At 32.7% G+C, this 20,494-nt stretch overlaps 1 protein-coding gene across 5 annotated transcripts in view; it reads left to right on the forward strand.

The window, feature by feature from the left end:
• The window catches only part of LOC135142820 (protein O-mannosyl-transferase TMTC1-like), a 489,367-nt gene that overhangs the window by 197,865 nt on the left and 271,008 nt on the right, over nucleotides 1–20,494 (forward strand). The window contains exon 1 of one of the 5 annotated variants that reach the window (XM_064074585.1): nucleotides 16,371–16,560. The exons of 3 other annotated variants lie outside the window; for them this stretch is intronic. The gene's annotated coding sequence lies outside the window, so the exon portion shown is untranslated. Of the gene's footprint in view, nucleotides 1–16,370; nucleotides 16,561–20,494 lie in introns of those variants that run through there. One more of the 5 variants, XM_064074590.1, reaches the window with a different exon arrangement.

The raw sequence follows: 20,494 nt of genomic DNA on the forward strand, positions 1-20,494 counted from the left end.
CAGTTACGTCGTAGCGATGTTACCCAGTAAACACAGTTACGTCGTAGCGATGTTAATGCCACTTAACTCTGTCTACGATTTTGTTAGCTGTTACATCCCAAACTGCTTTCCCTGTGCTATGTAATGTAATCAACAGTGACCCATGCTTGTAACATACTGGTGACATCCACATTGTTTCAGACTAGAGACGTGTTCGCTGGTACATCATCAGAACGTTGTGTTAGTATGTCGCTAAATTCTCTATATTTTGATGTATCTGTTACGTTTTATTTTAAACGCCAATATAACGTATTAAATCGACATAGACGTTACGTATATATCGCAACATCGTAAACATATGACTCTCAGTATATTTTATTAACATGATCTATGCGATATGAATAGGCATTTCAAAAAGTCTAGTTACCATTTAGGGATATGGATATGGAGAGTAAAATTTAGAGCTTACAGTAAATTATTATTTTATTCAATGTTTGAGAAAATATAGTATGTAATAAGTAATAAAATACAAAAATTAATATAAATTCATAATATAAATAAATAAATATATATATATATGATTTCCTAATTCGAAAATAATACAATATAATTTACACTTAAAAAAAGACACAGAAACTATAAACTGTCGTTGTTTTTTCTTTCTTCAGGCGTTGACTAGAATGCCTTAGCCACTCTGAGCAGCGTTGTTCTACTTCTTTTTCTATTGCGGAATGGGTCTTCATTGTAATTTCTTCAAAAATAAAAACTGTAATAATCATATTTATTGCAAAATAATACCTTTCATGATATTCATTGTTTTTGTCCCAGCCATTCTGGAATTTTCCTACTGAACGAACAAGCTACAGCTAATTCGGTGAAAAATATTTTTTTTAATACACGCCCCACATTGTTCTTTTTCCCATTACCACCTATGTGGGACAATAGCAGTTCCTGAAATAAGACAAAGTGTATATTTTTATGTGTTTATACCGAATGACTGTGAAATAAGTTCGAAAAATAAAACCACAACATCACGAAGTAGAGAAAACTTTAAATAATTTCTTTCATCGAATCCTAAGTCAGGGGAAAAAATATCAAGATCTACACATCATTCAGTGCCATTATTTGTTTTCATCTAAGCAATACACAGCAAAAACAAAGAAAAAATTTAGTCACAATGGAAACTGAATAAATCATTGCCGCATCATTGACATTTAACTAGATGTTCCGTATTTGTTTCTTAAAACTGAAGCAGCAATTTAATTACTTTGAATCCGTGTGACAATTAAAGGATTTTTTCTCCGATTCTATTTGGAAGTCGCCGCGTATATATAACATACAGGGTGCTTCACTATAAGACTTTTCTGCAACCCACTATATATGTAACGTGTTAAGCGAAATGTGTCATGTTTAGTAGGTTCCTAAAAAGTGTTATAGTATTACAGGCATCTACCTGTATATAATATCCAAAATTAAGTTATATGTAAGTACATATAAATTTATTGTATTTTTTTAACTTACAAAGAAACCTGCTTGTTGTAGTAGGCAGAGAGAATCTTCTAATTCCTCAAAATTTGTTTAGTTGTGGTCTTGGCGGCATATCTTCTATTACTGTTTTCTTTTTGACTTGTCACATTTGATGACGTTTTCATATTGGAGATTTGTTTACTCGTTTCCTTTAGAATTTCTTTTATTTCACACATATTTTTTGTATTTGTTTCAAGTCTAGAGTAAAATTATGTTCATTAGCACCTAGTTCATAAAAAATTGCAGTAACATACCTTTGCAACATGTTATGGCAAAGCGCCTCACTTTCAAAAACAATCACCGTAAGTTCTTCAAAATCAGCGGGAGTATCTTCAGTAATTAATGGTGGTATTTTCAGCTTATCTGAAAAAACTGTTTTTGTTATTTACGTACAGTTATCAAAAACAACAGAAGCATGTAAAAATTAAAATGATTACTTCATTAGAATTATATTAACTTACCTAGTGTAAATACAACCCACACTGAATGGCACAATTTTCACAAAACTGCATTAAAAATGAAGTGAGTTACGGATTCACGAGAAAGGTTCGGTGGTTGTGAACCAAATGGCCAAATGGAATTCGACAGCTTCACTGTGAGTGTTAAGTGCAATAACCATTAATACGGAAAAAAGGGATCGTCCGACTCATAGACAAACCAAACTAACAAAGGTCCGACTGCACCCCCCAAACATCTGGTGGATAGTAAATGCAGAAGTTGAGCGTTATTTTTTCATTAGATGAAATAAATTTAATAAAATCAAAATTAACCACTCTCTGATTTTTTTGCTACCCATCATCGCTTTATAAACGTCTTTATAAAATCAAAATTCGACGAATAAACTCTTCAAAACCTTGTCCCGTTTCAGGGACAATGGGCAAAGAATTTTTATGGCTTTGTTTGTGTCGTTGGGTCTTCCCTATATTACCCCAGATGTTTAAGGTGACCAGACGTTCCGATTTGATCGGAACTGTACCGATTTCAGTTCTCTAATTCCGATTTCAAATTTCGTCCAATAAATGTTCCAATTAAAACATTCGTTCCGTGAATGTTCCGATTTCTATAAATCTGATAAGAATAAGGATAAATCCTCGGATAAATCACTAATTTTCATGAATAGTAATTTTATTTTGTGAAAAATTGGGAACAAAACTTGTATCGATACGGTTGTCAGCACTGTTTTAAATGTCAGCAGATGTCAGTACTGTTAGTATATTACAACTAAAAATTTTCAAAGCAGTTATATATCAGATTACGATGGAAATGGAAACTAATGTTCCGATTTCGGACTTTTGAAATCTGGTCACCTTACAGATGTTCTATTTATAATTTGCCAAGCAGGTAAAATAACATTTCAAGTGACCAAGTTTACAAAAATAATTCTTAGAAATTATTACAATGAAAAAAACTTGTCTTTGGTGTATTTCTAATAAAGCCGTTGTATTTTTCGCTCTGAATATAATTATTAATTAAGCATTACGAACTCACTGACGAAGGTCACTTTTTAAAGAATACGACGACCCACATTTAATTGACCATATAATCTTTAACAATAAATTTCAAATAATACCATAGTGGTTTTTTTAAATTTTGATAAGGTGTCGTAAAACTATTTCTGTTTCTGTCTTCATTCCAGATACTGTATTTACGTGGGCAAAGGATGCCGTACGTGGGATTTTAGGGGCGGAAACGTATACCTGCTTAAATACTGTAAATACAGTGGTGTCGAACGAAGACAAAAACAGAAACATACCCGATGTATTGGTTATTATTAGAGAACGGATTTTATGAAATTTGCATATCCGTTATTTTTTGCATATAAGTCTTGATATTTAATATGTGAACGAATCATGCTAATTAAAAATGAATACAGCTATAAAAAATTGCATATTTGCATATATTGCATTTTTATCAATTTTTGTGCTACTTTGAAAAAAAATTGCCATTCGATCGGCATTTTTCTAGAAAGACGAAATTTCGTGAATCATATTGCAAATATTGTCCTGAGCTTCAAATAACTGGGAAAGGTTTGGGTTTTATGGTAGTTTGGAGGAACCACTGGGTGTTAAGCCATCCTTCCAGGTAAATTTGGGTCCTAATTACTTTTGGAAATACCGTTCATTTCAATATTTTTGTTCGTTACTTAAGTGTATTAATGGTATGTTTTATGTTGGTCGAAGGGACGTTATCCTATTAGTTTTCATCGTGAGTTTGCATTTAAGTATTTAAAGCGATAGAGATGTGTGTCAAAATGTAGATAACTCAAATTAATTTATGAATTAAACCTTTTCCTGAAATTATTCTTCAAGAAGGAACTGTGTTTTGTTGTGCCTGCTCTAATCCTATAAGTATTTTTACATCTGTGGACGCTGTACGCAGTTTTTCTATTTACAAATACATACTTTAGAATCACCGGAAAAATTTTTGTTAGAATATTTCGAAAAATATTTAAAAATAAATTGTTACCAAAATAGTAATTAAATAGTCGATTACTACTATTTTTTAATTCGTTAGGTATTTATTTTTTAGTATAAGAATATTATCTTAAAAAATGTCATTTATTTGTCAGGGAGATCTAATTAAACACTTTGCAATGTGATTTATGTATTTTTTGTAATAAAAAGTAAGGTGCTTTTGCAATTTGTAAATAAATTTAGTTCGGTTATTACGCTTTTTTTTATTTTTGGAGCATATGCAACTGCATATCTATGCATATATTAAGAAAGTTCTTGCATATTTGCATAAATTTGATGCATATCATATGATCATATTTCCCAAAATTTTGGTGCATATTTTCCGTTCTCTAGTTATTATACATACACTCTATTACCGACATTAAAAAAAGTCTACACTATTTCGTCATATCTGCTGCTTTATTATTAGTTTTCAGTTAGCAACATATTGGATATGAAATTAAGTGAATTTTTTGAGAAAATAATATTTTAAAGATCAACCACGAAAATACTCAATTATAATTATACCATTATACATTACCAGTTTATTTTAGAGCCCAAGATTACATTGGAAAAATCTAAACATTTGAAAATTTAATGTTAAACCGATATACCTATAACTGAGTGCGAAAGTCAATACACAAAACTGGATGATCAATTATTGTTTCGTATTCAAATTATTATTTATTTTCCTTACGATCAAAGTGAAGAAATTATTTAATTCATTTTTATTTAAGAACGATATCGCTGACCTTGAAATATATTAGTTTTTTAATTTCGATTTTTTCTTTGTGTTGCTTTTGTTGCCGATCAACATATTTCGCATTAGAATTAATAAAATAATGAAATATATCATTTTATTTTTCGAGCTCATTTCAAAATTCTGTATATGTATAATTGTTCCTTTTTGGCAGTGACGCATAGGCAGAGGTTAAAAAATAATGTCTCATTACTAGTCTTAATTCGTATTACCTGTTAGATGGGACATTTTTTAATTCTGATCATAAACTATGTGCATTAAGTCTCTTGTTCTGTTTTATAAAGCGCAGGTCGTTATGGACGTATAAAAATAAAATTATAAATAAATATAATTACAGGAAATATAATATGAAAAAAAAAATTAAGAGCAACTCACTATTGGCGTCATCTCGCTTGTGCAAGATTTAAGACAGGGAAGAAATTTCTTTTTTTAAGACTCAGCATCTTTTGTTTATGAATATACTATTTACTTGCAACACAAACATAAATAATAAATATAAAATAGAGCTATATAATACTCGATATGTATGTTTTTAAATGTTTTTTTGGTGTTGCCCTGTCGGAAACGTTAATTTTCGATTTGACATGCCATTTTGTAAAATGAACTGAAAAGCACTTTACATAATTAACTAATAAAAATCTAGTAACTACAGTTAACATTACTTATTGGTTACATAACCGTAGTACTCCATTGTGATGTTACAAGACTTACCTGCCAACTATATCGCTGGGACACAATAATGAGATATCTAGTAAATGTAGTCAACATTACATGTTGGTTACATAGCATGAGTACTCCATTGTGATTTTATATAGCTTACGTTCCAGGTATATCGTTAAGACATTATCATGCGATGTACTTATTGTTCTTTTGTGAGTACGTACCTGTCATGTCAACATCACAACTGTATTTACTGGGTATGATGCCACATTTAATAAAACCTAACACGATTTGGAAAGTTCGAGCCGTCTAAATTCGAAACAAACAAAAAGCAAATAAAAAAATCAATCTCCCAGCCCATATTGGCCGTATTCTCGCGCCCGTCCCAAATCAAGTTTCCCGTACGAGTTCGCCCAAATATCGAATGTCGCAGCGCAGACAACAGAACGATATTGTTAAATGTCACCGGCAAGTATCTCCTGTAGCTTTTACGCCAACGGAATACCTGAATCTGGAGAAATATGGTCGGATGCGGCGAACACGAACAGGGTGTCTACTCAATATTCCTGAATCTCTACCCCAAAGGGATAAATCTCGGGCGTTGACAGGCCTCGTCTGGCATGTGGATAGTGGGTTCATCCAGGATTGTGGACCTTCAATGCATCTCGGACCCGCCCTTGGCAATTCCAGTGGGAAGGGCAACTTCTGTCAGGTTGATGAGGGATTTCAATGTGCAACAATTCATACGTGTCACGTTGCGTTGCGATATCCGAATTAGAAGCGACTCTCGGACAACTCGGACCCGGCGAAAATTACTCTGTCGGCGCGAGGCAGAGACCCCTTCGGACTATCGCTTTTTTTCAAACACGACAACGACCTTCCGCAAGTAAAATTTACTGTGTTTAAACACCGCGCGGATATTTTTGGCACGAGTTGTTTATATTAATCTCGGAATCACAATAGACTAGCGAAGAACGTCCGTTTTAAGTGAGGTCGGGGCGGTGATTAATGATTCCTGCGTCATTTGTAACCAGACCCAATTTCCAATTTAACAATAGTCGGCGGTGAGAGTTGCCTTATTTTATTATTTTTTAACGAAGGCGCCTCGTCAGCGTTGCAAATGAACGTCGGAGCGAAAATTGCTTGAAACGTCGTTAATCGAACCGCTCGGAAGTCTTTGTTTGTTTACAACTAGCTGGCGCCCACTATACTATACAGTTAAATTTATCAATTGAGTGTGAAAAAATGTGGCGTGAACGAGTTGCGCGTTTGTTGTTTCCTTCCTGGCGGCCATATTTTGCCGATCGGATACGTCTCATTCAAAAAAACCCTTCCAGATAGATTGAAAAAGCCGGATGAAATATGCGGCTGAAGGATTAAATCAGTAATAAATAACTTTGACAAGGAATTATGAGTTTGGGGATGTACAAAGAGCGTCCGTGTTTAATTTAACGTGTTTTGCATCGATGGGGGTCGTAGATAAATAGAGAACACACAGCGGTAAGGTCACCGGGATCCGGCTTCGGCGCGAATTCCTCTCCCGAAGCGTTTAATTGCAGAGAGAGTCGTCTTTGTTCGGAAGATGACAAATTGACTTAAGTGCTTCTTTGTTTGGAGTTTGTCATTTCTAACCGGCGACGAAGTCAAAGTATGCGGTATCGGGGTAATTTCTTCTCTAAACAAAAGTATGGCATAGGCTCACCGCAGTAATATGTTCGTGATGGCAGCGTTTTAGCTGACGTGACTTCTATTTAACCGCAAAGCCATTCACGTCTATCAATCTAAACACAATGAAAACTTGCCTCTACCTAATAATTTGCCGTTTCTTTCTCGGAAAAATCGGACGACTATTTATTTCTTCGTTTTGTGATAGAATAGTAATAAAGGCTATTCTTGGATCGCGACGGAATACTGTTAATTTAAATTCTGTTAAAGTTTTATAGGAAAATGAGTACGTCGACTATTTTCGCGCTGGATTCTCGGAACATCAGTTATTTATTAGCGCGATCAATAATTCACTCCAACATTATTTTAATGCTATTATTTATTCAATAGTTTAATTTCAAAGGGTTTATCTTGATGGGTAAATAATCTGCGAGTACCTGTAGTTTTAATAAAGGCATTCGAAACGATCATGAATATGCATGAGCAGGATTAATTATTGCCGCTGTAATTGATTTTTTCCCTGTTGTATGAAATATGCATACTCTGGTTAGACTTGCAGCTGACTCGTACCTGGATGCAGTCTGTCTCCAACCAAAAAAAAACGAACCTATATGTGAAACGGATAAATAGTAGCACAAAAGGACAAAACATTTTTCGTTGGGACACGAACGACCCAAATCGAACTACCAAAAATTAAGTAACCTTAAACATAATAAGAATACATCTACAGGGATCGAACTTAGGACCCTTGTTGTTTTTGCTCTTTATTAACGATATTCCTGATGCTATTCCCTATACGAACTTATATGAGCTGATAATCTCAAATTATACATCAAAATTAATTCAGTTTTGCTTAATGTTCAACTATTGTCGTATTTACAGGGTTTGTACAAAAAGAAAAGTGTAGGATTTAAGTTCATTACTACAAAAAATTACCATTTTAGACATGTTTTCAGTTTCTTGTTGTCGAAATAAGTCTACACATGTTAAAAAAAAAAGGTAAAATGTAGCCCCACCCACCCGCCCTCTCTCAATTGTGATGATTTTTTTTCCATTCTTCTATTTTTCTTCGATTTCTCAATTTTTCAATACTTTTGTTATGTAATTTTTCAACATTTAGTTTTCAATTTTTCGATTTTTCGATAACTCGATTTTCGACTTTTTCAATTTTTGATGTCCCGATTTGTTGGTTTCTTGGATTTTTGACTTTTCGGGTTTTTGATTTTTCGATTTTTTGAATTATGGATTTTGCGATTTATCGATTTCTGTTTTTTTTGATTTTCCAGTTTTTCAATTCTTCAATTTTTCGATATTTTAAATCTTCGATATTCGTCTTCTTCATTTCTAGATCTTTCAGTTTTTATATTCTTCTATTTTTCTTCGATTTCTCGATTTTTCTATATTTCGGTTACGCAGTTTTTTTACTTTTCAGTTTTTCGATTTTCAATTCTTCGATATTCAATTTTTCGATTTTTGATTTTTCGAGTGCCAGATATCTTAGTTTTTCAGTTTTTAATTTTTTTGACTTTTCAAGGTCTCGATTTTCAGACTTCGATTTTTAGATTTTTCGATTTTTTGATTTTCCCCTTTCCTGATTTCTGTACTTCTCGATGTTTCGAATTCTCGACCTCTCAATTTCTAGATTATTCAGTTTTCCAATTCTTCAATTTCTCGATATTTTAAATCTTCGATATTCGTCTTTTTCATTTCTAGATCTTCCAGCTTTTGTATTCTTCTATTTTTCTTCGGTTTCTCAATTTTTCGATACTTTAGTTTTGGAATTTTTCAACATTTAGTCTTCAATTTTTCGATTTTTCGATTACTCGATTTTTGACATTTTCGATTTTCGACGTTGTGATGTTTTGATTTCTTGGATTTTCGACTTTTCGGTTTTTTGATTTTCCAATTTTTCGACATCTTGGTTTTGAGATTTTTCAATTTCTCGATTACTCAGTTTTTCGATGCTTCAGTTTTTCATTTTTTCGATTTATTGAATTATGGATTTTCCGATTAATCGATTACTCGTTTTTTTGATTTATCTGTTTTTCGATTTTCAATTCTTCGATATTCAATTTTTCGATTTTTGATTTTTAGAATTCCAGACATCTCGATATTTCCGTTTTGAATTTTTTTGATTTTTCAAGTTCTCGATTTTTAGACTTCGATTTTTCGATTTTTTTGATTTTCCCCTTGCCCCATTTCTCTACTTCTCGATGTTTCGAATTCTCGACGTCTCGATTTCTAGCTTGTTCAGTTTTTCAATTCTTCAATTTTTCGATATTTTAAATCTTCGATATTCATGTTTTTCGTTTCTAGATCTTCCAGTTTTTCTATTCTTCTATTTTTCATTGTTTTTCCAATTTTTCGATACTTTAGTTTTGTAATTTTTCAACATTTGGTCTTTATTTTTTCGATTTTTCGATTGCTCGATTTTTGACTTTTTCGATTTTTTGATTTCTTGGATTTTTGACTTTTCGGGTTTTTGATTTTACAATTTTTCGACATCTTGGTTTTGGGATTTTTCAATTTCTCGATTTTTCAGTTTTTCGATTCTTCAGTTTTTCATTTTTTAGATTTTTGAATAATGGATTTTGCGATTTATCGATTTTTTGATTTTTCAGTTTTTCAATTATTCAATTTTTCGATATTTTAAATTTTCGATATTCGTGTTTTTCATTTCTAGGTCTTCCAGTTTTTCTATTCTACTATTTTTCTTCGATTTTTCAATTTTTGGATGCTTTAGTTTTGTAATTTTTCAACATTTTGTCTTCATATTTTCGACTTTTCAATTACTCGATTTTTGACTTTTTCGGTTTTTCGATGCTCCGATTTTTTTATTTTCCAATTTTTCGACATCTTAGTTTTGGGATTTTTCAATTTCTCGATTTTTCAGTTTTTCGATTCTTCAGTTTTTCATTTTTTCGATTTTTTGAATTATGGATTTTGCGATTTTTCGTTTTTTTTTTATTTTTCAGTTTTTCAATTCTTCAATTTTTTGATATTTTAAACCTTCGATATTCGTCTTTTTCATTTCTGGATCTTTCAGTTTTTCTATTCTTCTATTTTTCTTCTTCTATTTCTCAATTATTTGATTTTTCAATATTTCGATTATTCAGTTTTTTAGACTTCTCGAAATTTCGTTTTATGTTTTTCGTTTCTTCATTTTTGATTTTTCAGTGTTACAGTTTTGCAATTTTTCCATTTTTTATTCGAAAAGTTGAAAAAGCCAAAACTAAAAAATCTAGAAAGTAGAATTTCGAAAAATTGCAAATCGAAGAACAGAAAAAACGAATAATTGAAACATTGAAAAACAAGAAATTTAAAAATCGAAAAAATGAATTAATCGAAAAATTGCAAAGAAGAAATATCGAAAAATTAAATATCGAAAAGACAAAAAATTAAACAAAGAAAGAGAAAAAAGGGAAACTTCTAAAATCTTAATATGAAAAGAATGAAAAATTTAAAAAATTACAATTATTATTGGACCAATTTTCAACAAAATTTTCGAAATTTCACTTAATACATTTTCTTGTAGATTTCGGGCCGCAGAAGTCATATCCGCTTTCATTTCTTCGATATCTGCAATGGTTCTTCCAGAATCGTCCTTCGAAATATACAAAAATGTGCAAAATACCACCAATTATTATTATTTACACATTAAAATGAAAATTCGAAAAATTGCAAATCAAAAATTCAAGAAACTGAAAAATCTAAACTTGAAAAAACGAAAGATTAAAAAATCTAAAACTCGAAAAATTGGAAAATTGATAATTGAAAAATTGCAAATTGAAGAATTGAAAAATCCAAACATTAATTTGGAATTTGGAGAAAAATTATAAAATCAGAAGATTGAAAACCTAAAAAACTGAGAAATAAAGAAAATAATAAACCGAAACGAAAAAGTCCAAACCGAAATGTTTGAGAATTGAAAAATCGAAAAATTCAAAACTCGTGAATTTAAATGCAAAATTCTTATTACTTCTTTCTCTACAAGAAATTATCATGGAAGACATTTTTTTGAGTATGGTGTTATTCAAAGGAAACTATGTATATTAAGAAAAAAATAAAGCCAAAGATTAAGCCCCACCCATAACTGCCCTGATCTAAATAGTAATGAAATTTTCATTAGTTGGCAGACCTAAGGGCGGAGCCTACTTACAAAATCCATATTTCCTTAGAAAGATTTACAATTTTAGACGTGTTTTAAGTTTCTAAAAGCCAAAAGCTATTGGTAAATTCGAGGAAAATTCGTTTTTTTTAAAATTGAAGTTCACTTGAAAGCTTGTGAGGAGCGAAAAGAGGTTTTATTCACATTTATAGCCAGAGAAGGATGATTTGGATATTCATCATCTAACTTACATTTTGATAGAAAAATTGTATAGAATTACTAGAAATGCCAAGAAAAGATGGCCTGACCTGACCTGATCTGACCTGACTTGAACTGATCTAGCTCTGAAGCCACTAAGAATACGAAATATCAAGTGTAGTGGTCTGTTTTTAATTACAACTTTCTTCTAGTATACTCGTAATATTCTTTATTTACGGTTTGAGGAGGAACGCAGAAGCAACTTTCAGTAAGTTTGAATATAGCAAAATACCCGTTGAAATCAAATCAGGCGACTGCAAAAACCCGCACTTTTCCCCGTTAGATATGTCACCATTTTTGTGCTTATTTTAGTCCTAGAGAGTCGAGATTTGAGTGAAAAGCTGTTGGCGGTTAAAATTATTACGACTTCGGTGTCAGTTTCGCTCGGTTTCGGGGGTTCCTTTTTCGCGGCCGCTGAAAAATTCAGATTTTCATTATTCAGCCGCAATTCCATCATTATTTAAATAAGTCTGGATGACAGTCTGCTTAGGCGAAAGTTTTCTTTGGCTTATATAATTTAAGGGGATGCTCTTGAAAGTTTTCGCCCTTGTAAAAATTTAAATAGGCATCAGTGTAAGCCCCCTTACGCGCTGATCAAAAATTTACCTCGAGTCGGGGTCAATTTCAATTAAGCCCGAGTCGTGACTGGAACATTTCTGGGATAACGTAAGTCAGCAGAATGACTTTTTACAAGCAATTTGTAGCCCGACGATTTCCCGAAACCTCAAGTGGGCTGGCTTTACAAGGACCGCTACATCGACTGTCTCCGAAGAGATTCAACATCGGAGAAGAGTCATGGGGAGTTTTTCGTTCCCACTTTGACCCAATTTAAGCTCTAACTATAATCCTAAACCCTGTCATCTCTGGTCTCCCGAGGGAGTTCGTGACTTGAAACCAATATTTTTTCCTATTGAAATATCCAGTAATATTCGGACGAGTTGGAAGGGGAGTTTTAAATAAGCTTATTGTCAACTTTGCAAAAGTTCATGGGTATAAACTTCTTATTTAAACCGCAGCGGGAATTTATATTAAAGCTCGCCCTTTCTGAAGGACTTCCACTCGCAGGATGTTATTACTTATTAAGCCGCCTATGGCCGAACTTTCGGCGATATTTGGGCCCTCGGCGCGATTCACAACTTTTAAATACTCGTTTAAAATTGCCTAATATGCCGGAAAAAATATAAAGGGAAAATCATCCCGGACAAAGAAGAGCGTCTTCGCTACTAATAATGTTTATTAGTAGCGAAGTTATTAGTAGTTTATTAATATTAAATTGAAATCTAATCGTACCCAAATTCAAAGTGATGACCAATTCAGGAATATAAAAGTTTCAAAGGATAGGACACCAAGACAGATTGCCTACTTTCGTCGAATCAAAGAAGAATTAAATCAGAGAATTGCAAATGGAGAGGCTAATCTTCGTATTAAGTTTTTCAATGGCATTCCTAGTATTACAAAGGTCAATAATTTAAACTAATGTCTCCCTACGTTCCAATTGTCTCAATATATTATCAAAATGTGCGCAGTATTCGGAATAAAGTAAATGATTTTTTTAATGGCACTAGTGACATGGGCTTTGACATCATTTGTATTTCTGAAACATGGCTAAATGATTCTATCTCTAATTCAGAAATAATATCCCCTCACTTATATAATGTGTATAGGTGTGATCGTAATTATAATCAGTTAAATACTTCAAGAGGTGGGGGTGTTCTTTTGGCATTAAAATGCTCTATCACTGTAGAAAATATTGATTTAACTAATCTACTTAATGAATTGATCAATGTTGAGATTGTAGGGTGTAAATGCTATCTAAACAGACTACCATTCTATATATTTGTTGTCTATTTTCCAAGAACACCTTCTCATAATGATTTACTTATACTCTGTAATTATTTTGAAGATAACTTTAGTGGTGATGATAGTTTGTTTATAATAGGAGACTTTAATATTCCACAATACACTACTGATACAAATAATACTCTTGTTCTTACACTTAACAACTTTAGTAAGTTTTTGAATCTATCTCAGTATAACATCATCAAAAACTCTAGTGATAGATTGCTGGATCTTGTTTTCTCAAATACTAATTGTAAGGTCATGCGTGATTTAGTTCCTATCGTTGTAGAAGACTCTTACCATCCAGCTCTCTCAGTTTTAATTGATTTGACAAGTGATAGCACAAACTCTTTTCCAAATAATAATGTAAGTCAATCTAAGTCTTTCAATTTTCGTAAAGCTAATTTTCCTTTGCTTTATCAGGAACTTTGTAATGTGGATTGGTCTTTTTTAAGTAATTTCAAGGACACTGATACCATAGTAGAACATTTTTACAGCTATTTATATGAAATATTAAGCAAACATGTGCCAAAATACAGAGCTATTTCCAAAAAAAAACTAGATTCCCACCATGGTTTGATAGTAACATAATCAGTAATATTAAATCCAAATCGTATTATCATATAAAATATAAAAAATATAAAAATTCATTTTATTACTCAAAGTTCAAATTTTACCGTAAACTGCTAAAAAACCAAATAGCTGCTTCACATAAAAAATATCTCGCGGATATAGAAACTGATCTTAGGAACGACCCCAAAAAATTGAGGTCATATGTACAATCTAAAAAAGGTCTGACCAGAATTCCTGGTCGAATGATCTATAATGATAATTCTCTTAATACTCCTTCTGATATTGTTGATGCATTTGCCTCTTATTTTCAGTCTTCTTATACTCAATCTTCTGACAATAACTCCAATATAGATGATACTTACAATTTAAACACACCAACGTTCTATATTAAAGAAATTACTGAGCATGATATACTTACTGCCATAAATTGTCTCAATAATTCATTTACGGCCGGTCCAGATGAATTACCTAGTTTCTTCGTACGTGACTGCAAATATGTATTTATTCAGCCTTTATTAGCAATATTTAATACCGCCCTCAAGAATGGTGTCTTTCCATCGAAATGGAAGTTGTCTAAAGTTATACCTGTTTTTAAATCTGGAGACAAAGCTGATGTTTCAAAATATCGTCCGATCTGTATCTTATGTAATTTCTCCAAAGTTCTTGAAATTATTTTATACTCTTACATATATCCTCATGTGAGAAACTTTATTTCACCACAACAACATGGTTTTATTGATAAACGCTCAACTGTCACAAACCTGGCATGTATATCTCTATTTATTGCTGAAGAGATTGATAACCAATCACAAGTGGATGTAATATATACAGACTTTTCAAAAGCTTTTGACCGCATTGATCACAAAATTTTAAGATCTAAGATTGAAGCATTTGGTATTACAGGTTTGGTTTTACATCTTTTAAAATCATATATTTCTCATAGGTCTCAGTATGTCTTCTACAATGGTTTCTCTTCTTTTACATATCAAATACATTCTGGTGTGCCGCAAGGAGCCAATCTGGGGCCGTTATTGTTCATAATGTTTATCAATGATTTACTAACTATATCAAAATGCCCCCTTCTACTGTATGCTGATGATGCCAAGTTGTATAACGTTATTAATGATTTCAAAGATGCACAATTACTGCAAGATGATTTAAACCGACTTAATTTTTGGTGTTCTTCCAATAAACTATATTTGAACGTGAGTAAATGTAAAGTAGTATCGTTTACACGTAAGACTTCTCCTACAATTTATGATTATAAGTTTGGTAATGACCCACTAATTAGAGAAAGCGTCATCAAAGATTTAGGTATCTTTTTTGATTGTAAGTTAACGTTTGTGTATCATATTAATCACATAATAGCGAAAGCATTTTCATTATTAGGCTTTATAATAAGACAAGGTAAGTCGTTTAATAATATTTCAACAATTAAGGTTTTGTTTAATTCTTATATTGTTGCATGTTTACAATATGGATGTATTATTTGGCATCCAATTTATTTCATTCATATAGGTAAGTGCTATTGAAGCAGTTCAGAGAAGATTTCTCAAATTTTGTTGGTTCAAAAAACATGGTATCTATCCGCAGCGTGGAATTGATAATTCCATTTTGTTAGCTGAATTTGAAATGCTATCTTTGGATAGTAGAAGACAAATCGCCATTATAACGTTCTTTCATAAAATCGTTCAGTTTAAAATTGATTGTGCTGAGTTACTAGCAAAGATTTCATTTCATGTTCCACGGCTATGTTGCAGAGGAGCATTGTCTTTATACTTTCCTGCAGCTCATACAAATATATTACTGAGATCTCCAATTAATTTAATCTGTATGTTATATAATAACAAGTTTAAGGATTTGGATGTCTTTTACCTTAATGAAATAAATTTTAGGAAATTAGCGAGGAACATGTTAAATTAATGACACTAGTTTAGTTTATTTTTTGTTACATTATTGTTTACTTACTTAAGATTTGATTTATGTTTTTTTTTTTGTGTGTTAATTAATATTTAAATCGTCGGTTCGATCTTATTTTTTGTTTATTTATAATTATTAATATTGCTCTGTAAGAGGTTCTAGGAACTGTAGGGTAATAAAGGTTATTATTATTATTATTATTATTTATAAATACTTTCAATAAACCAGTCGAAGCGAGCAACGCGACCTGAGTCAACTAGTTTTAACACGAAAACTTTTTGCAGACCCTCTAGTGGTGCAAGAACTTGTCAGAACAAAGAGAGAATATCCTCTAGAGTGTCCTTTTGCCGGATCGTCTACTTTCGCTCCTGCAGGACTAAATCCTGATCTTTAGTCAGTTTTAATCCGGCTGTTGACCTAAGTTTTTTATTAAAAAAATCTTATTTGGCCGCCGCCCCCGCTGCAGCGTCGCAGCCCGAATTGATTCGTCAGTAACTGAATTATAAATCCCGGCTCGCTGCACCTCGGGACTCGACTTCCGGCGGCAATCAGCGAAACCGGATGCTTGCCCAGCATCCGCGATAAATTTATAATCGGCTGAAATGGCTCAGTAGCGTGCAACGTTTGTGTGCACATGTAAGTGAGTCGGAATTCGTGCTCCATAATCTGCATCGGCGGCGGCGGCGGCGGCTGATTCATGGCACGGGGACAGAGGTGTTGTCAATATCGACTAGTTAACCGCGTTCCCAACTGATCAGCGTGTGGCGTGTACACTGATAATAGGATATGTTCCAGTAATGGATAGACATGATTACACAGTAAAGTATTTTAGTGCTTTGTGAATGGCCATTCCGTTGCGGATAATCATTATGAATGTATTTGCCGATGGGACGCTGCCTGCTTGCAGTTGCCTGCCTATTCGGACACTTAACGCCGTAATGTCGGCATTTAAGGGCTTTCGGTGCTCGACGTGTTTTGCTGGCGCTGTTTGTGACGCTTACGAGAGATAATCTGTTAAATCTGTTATTAAATCTACTTAATGCACTGCACTGTTGGCAGGCGCCGCGGAACCAACGAATTTTTTAACACAACATGACAGTTTATAAAGATGTTTCACTTTATATATTCTATTTCTGTCCTCGTTTGTTGACAATTCAATTTAACGGGAGGTAACTACAAAACAATGTAACACTCTTGAAGCTCAACTTCAAAATTAATGGAATTAAAGTTTGACGAAAGATGTAGTGTTTTGAAATAATTTACACTAGGAGAAGGTCTTTCCAGGCAAGCGGATTTATTGCCCCCACTATATCTTCACCATCACCAGGATTACCGATGCTGCTGTCTTTTTGGTGGAGGCGCTGTAAATCCGCGTGGTGGCGCTGTGCGTAACTTCCGCACAAATATGATCCCCTTCTGCATGCTTTTTTTCCAAATCCACTTTAATCCGAAAATGTATAAGTAGCGTAACAAAAGCGATTACGCTGCCGCTTTACATGCCGACTTAAAAATTAATAATTCGTCGAATCCGCCAAGGCGTAAAGCGTCGCTAATCCCCGTCCGAGCGTTTTCGGACCACCTCGCCCCTCCAGTCCGGCTGATTACGTAATTCGGCGGAATCCGGCGCCCCCTTCCAAGGAGAACGAAGCCAGACGCCATGGCGTGCACAAATGCATGATAGCTGACATTGAACATAATGGAAATTGTTGGATCCATAAATGTCTAGATACCGGAAAAATTGAATTGAAGCGATGCGTGAAGCTCGTCAGGAAAATAATGGAAAACTGTGCTTGGCGGACATAGTAATGCCGAAAAATCATTTATTTCGCCGATAATTGCAACTATTAGACGCGACGGCGGCCATAAATCACTGGTTTTTAATACCTGCTTCGAGCTCTGAATGAATTATGCAAGTGGGTCGGGGAAGGTACAGGTTTGTAAACAATGTATTGGGGGTGGGATGGAAGGGTTTGTGTGATTCATTGTTTCAAATTGTCTTTTTAATTTTCGAAGAAATCAAGACGTAATATCTTGTGGAAGTTAAAATCAATAAAAGAATTTTTTTGGATTTTTTGACAATGTTTGTGTAAAAGACCAAAAATTCGTAGCAGAAAATTTGAGCTTTTGACGAAATGTCCCAAAAATCCACGAAAAACTCTGCTAAATTAAAACATCTGTCGAATATTGATTGGCACGGACCAAGATTTTCGAAATATTCGGTTTCAAATTCCGTTTTCTTAAGTTTCCAAAAAAATTTCGGTATTTAATTTTGACGATTCTAGAAAAAAGTAGACATTTTCGAAGCAATCAGACCAAAAATATCTGGAGGCCGAAATCAACAAAAGAATCTCTTTTAGTGTGTCTCGAAGGTGCTCGAGAAAGATCACAAGTTTTCTTATTGAAAAATTCATCTGTTCGCAGAAAGATTGAAAATTTTCTTATTGAAAAATTCAGCCCACAAATTCTCAAAAAATTCTTGGAGATAGAATTCAATAGTTGAATAAAAAAATAATTCCATACCAAGTTTTCCGAAATACCTATTGGGTTTCCAAATCTCTAGATAATTTTAGACAGTGATCCGTAAAAGATAGAAATTTTTCGTAATATTTGGTTTCAAAGTCAAAATTTTAATATTTTCACAAAAATTTCCATGTGTCATTGGAAAAAATGGTAAAATTTTCGAAGAATCATCGTTTTTGGTCCATTTCGAAAATATTCGGAAGAGGTGAAAAATGGGGCGGTTAACCTTAAAAATCGAATTTTTAAAGTTCGAAAAATTACTCACAGTGTATTGAAAACTTGAACTTTTGACGAAGTTTTCTAAAAATCCACAAAAAAATTGGGAAATAGACCTCAACGAGTTGAATCATAAACCACATAGCATATTGATGGGTCCGGACTAAAATTTTGGAAATATTCGGTTTCAAATTCGGATTTTTAAAATTTCTGTTTCATTTTGATGATTCTTGAAAAAAGTAGAAATTTTCGAAGAAATCAGGCCAAAAATATCTGGAAGCCGAGATCATACTCGGAAAAAGGTCACAAATTTTATAAAAAGTTCTTAAGATAGATTTCTATAATTGAATTAAAAAAAAATGCGTTGATGGTCCCATACTGAGCTTTTCGAAATATATACCTACGTTTTCTGTTTAAAACCAAATTTTTAAAACCTCCTAATAGTCATAGTTCAATGGATAATTCTGGAAAAGTGGTACCGGTTTTTGAAGAAATGAGGTCGGCAAGGTCGAAATGTATAAAAACAAGTCACTAGTAATGTCCGAAGGTGGTCGAAAAAAGTTCAAAATTTTTGTAAATGTTCGGTTTCAAAGTCAAAATTTTAAAATTTCCATATTTCATTCCGGCGATTCTGGAAGAAATGGTAGAAATTTTGGAAGAAATCAGGCCAAAAAACAATATCGACAGACCGAAATTAACAAAATAATCGTTTTTGGTCTATTTCGAAAGTACTCCGGAAAAAGTGAAAGATTTCGTAATGAAAAATTGGGTGGTTAATGTTAAAATCGAGTTTTTCAAGTTTAGTCGGAATTTTCGAAGAAATCAAGTCGTAACAAATTCTGGAGGTCGAAATCAGTAGATAACAAAAAATGTTCGATAATAATTTTCGGCAGCGTTCGAAAAAAAGTCAAAAATCTCATAGGAGGGAGTATTGAAAATTGGAACTTTTGGTAAAATGGCCTAAAGTCCAACAATATAGATTTCAACGAGTTAAATCGAAAAACAGCGTATTGCTAAGCCCGGACCAAGATTTTCGAAATATTGGGTTTCAAGATCCACTTTTAAAAATTTCCCAAAAATTTTCATATTTATTTTTATTTTGACAAATTCTGAAAAATATCGCAGAAATTTACGAAGAAATTAAGCTAAAGAGCATCCAGGGGCCGAAATTAACAAAAAAAATATCTTTTGATTTATTTCGAAATTCGAAGGCACTCCGAAAAAGATCAAAAATTTCCCATTGAAAAACTGAGTCAAATTTTTAAATCTCAAATCTCAAAATTAGTCATATTTCTTTTTAGAGATTTTGGAAAATTTTGACGAAATTGTCCATAAATTCATAAAAAATTTAGCGGTTTTTGTAGAAATAATGGTGAAAGTAATATGAAATTTTAAAAATTTTCCAAAAAATTTTCATTTTTGGTTTTGGCGATCGGAAAAAATTATAACAATTTTGAAAAAAAAAGTCAAAACAAAAAATGCTGGAGGCCGAAAAAATAAGAGAATCTCTTTTGGTGTATAAAGTTTCGTATTGAAAAACTGAGAAGTTTTTGAAATGTTTGGGTTCAAATTTTTACATATCTCAAAATTGGTCATATTTTATTTTGGTGATTTTGGAAAAGTGATTGTCATTTTCGAAGAAATTGATTCGTAAAAACTTCTGGATGGCGAAATCAATAAAAAAAATCGGTAATTTTCCACAGTGTTTCATGTTGACAATTTTGGAAAATATGGCAGAAATTTTCGAAGAAATCAAGCTAAGGAACATCCGAGGGCCGAAATTAACAAAAAAAATCTCTTTTGATTTACTTCAAAGGCACTCGGAAAAAATAAAAAATTTCGTATTGAAAAACTGAGTGATTTTCGAAATGATTGGGTTCGAAGTCAAATTTTTAAATATCTCAAAATTGGTCATATTTCGTTTTAGCAGTATTGGAAAATTTTGACGAAGTTGCCAATAAATTCATAAAAAATTCTTGAGGACTTAAAGATTTTCAAAATTTTGGGTTTCAAAAT

This window comes from Zophobas morio, unplaced genomic scaffold (assembly GCF_036711695.1).
Source record: "Zophobas morio isolate AGI-343-1 ecotype UQ-CSIRO unplaced genomic scaffold, CSIRO_AGI_Zmor_V1 ptg000054l, whole genome shotgun sequence".
Taxonomy (NCBI): domain Eukaryota; kingdom Metazoa; phylum Arthropoda; class Insecta; order Coleoptera; family Tenebrionidae; genus Zophobas; species Zophobas morio.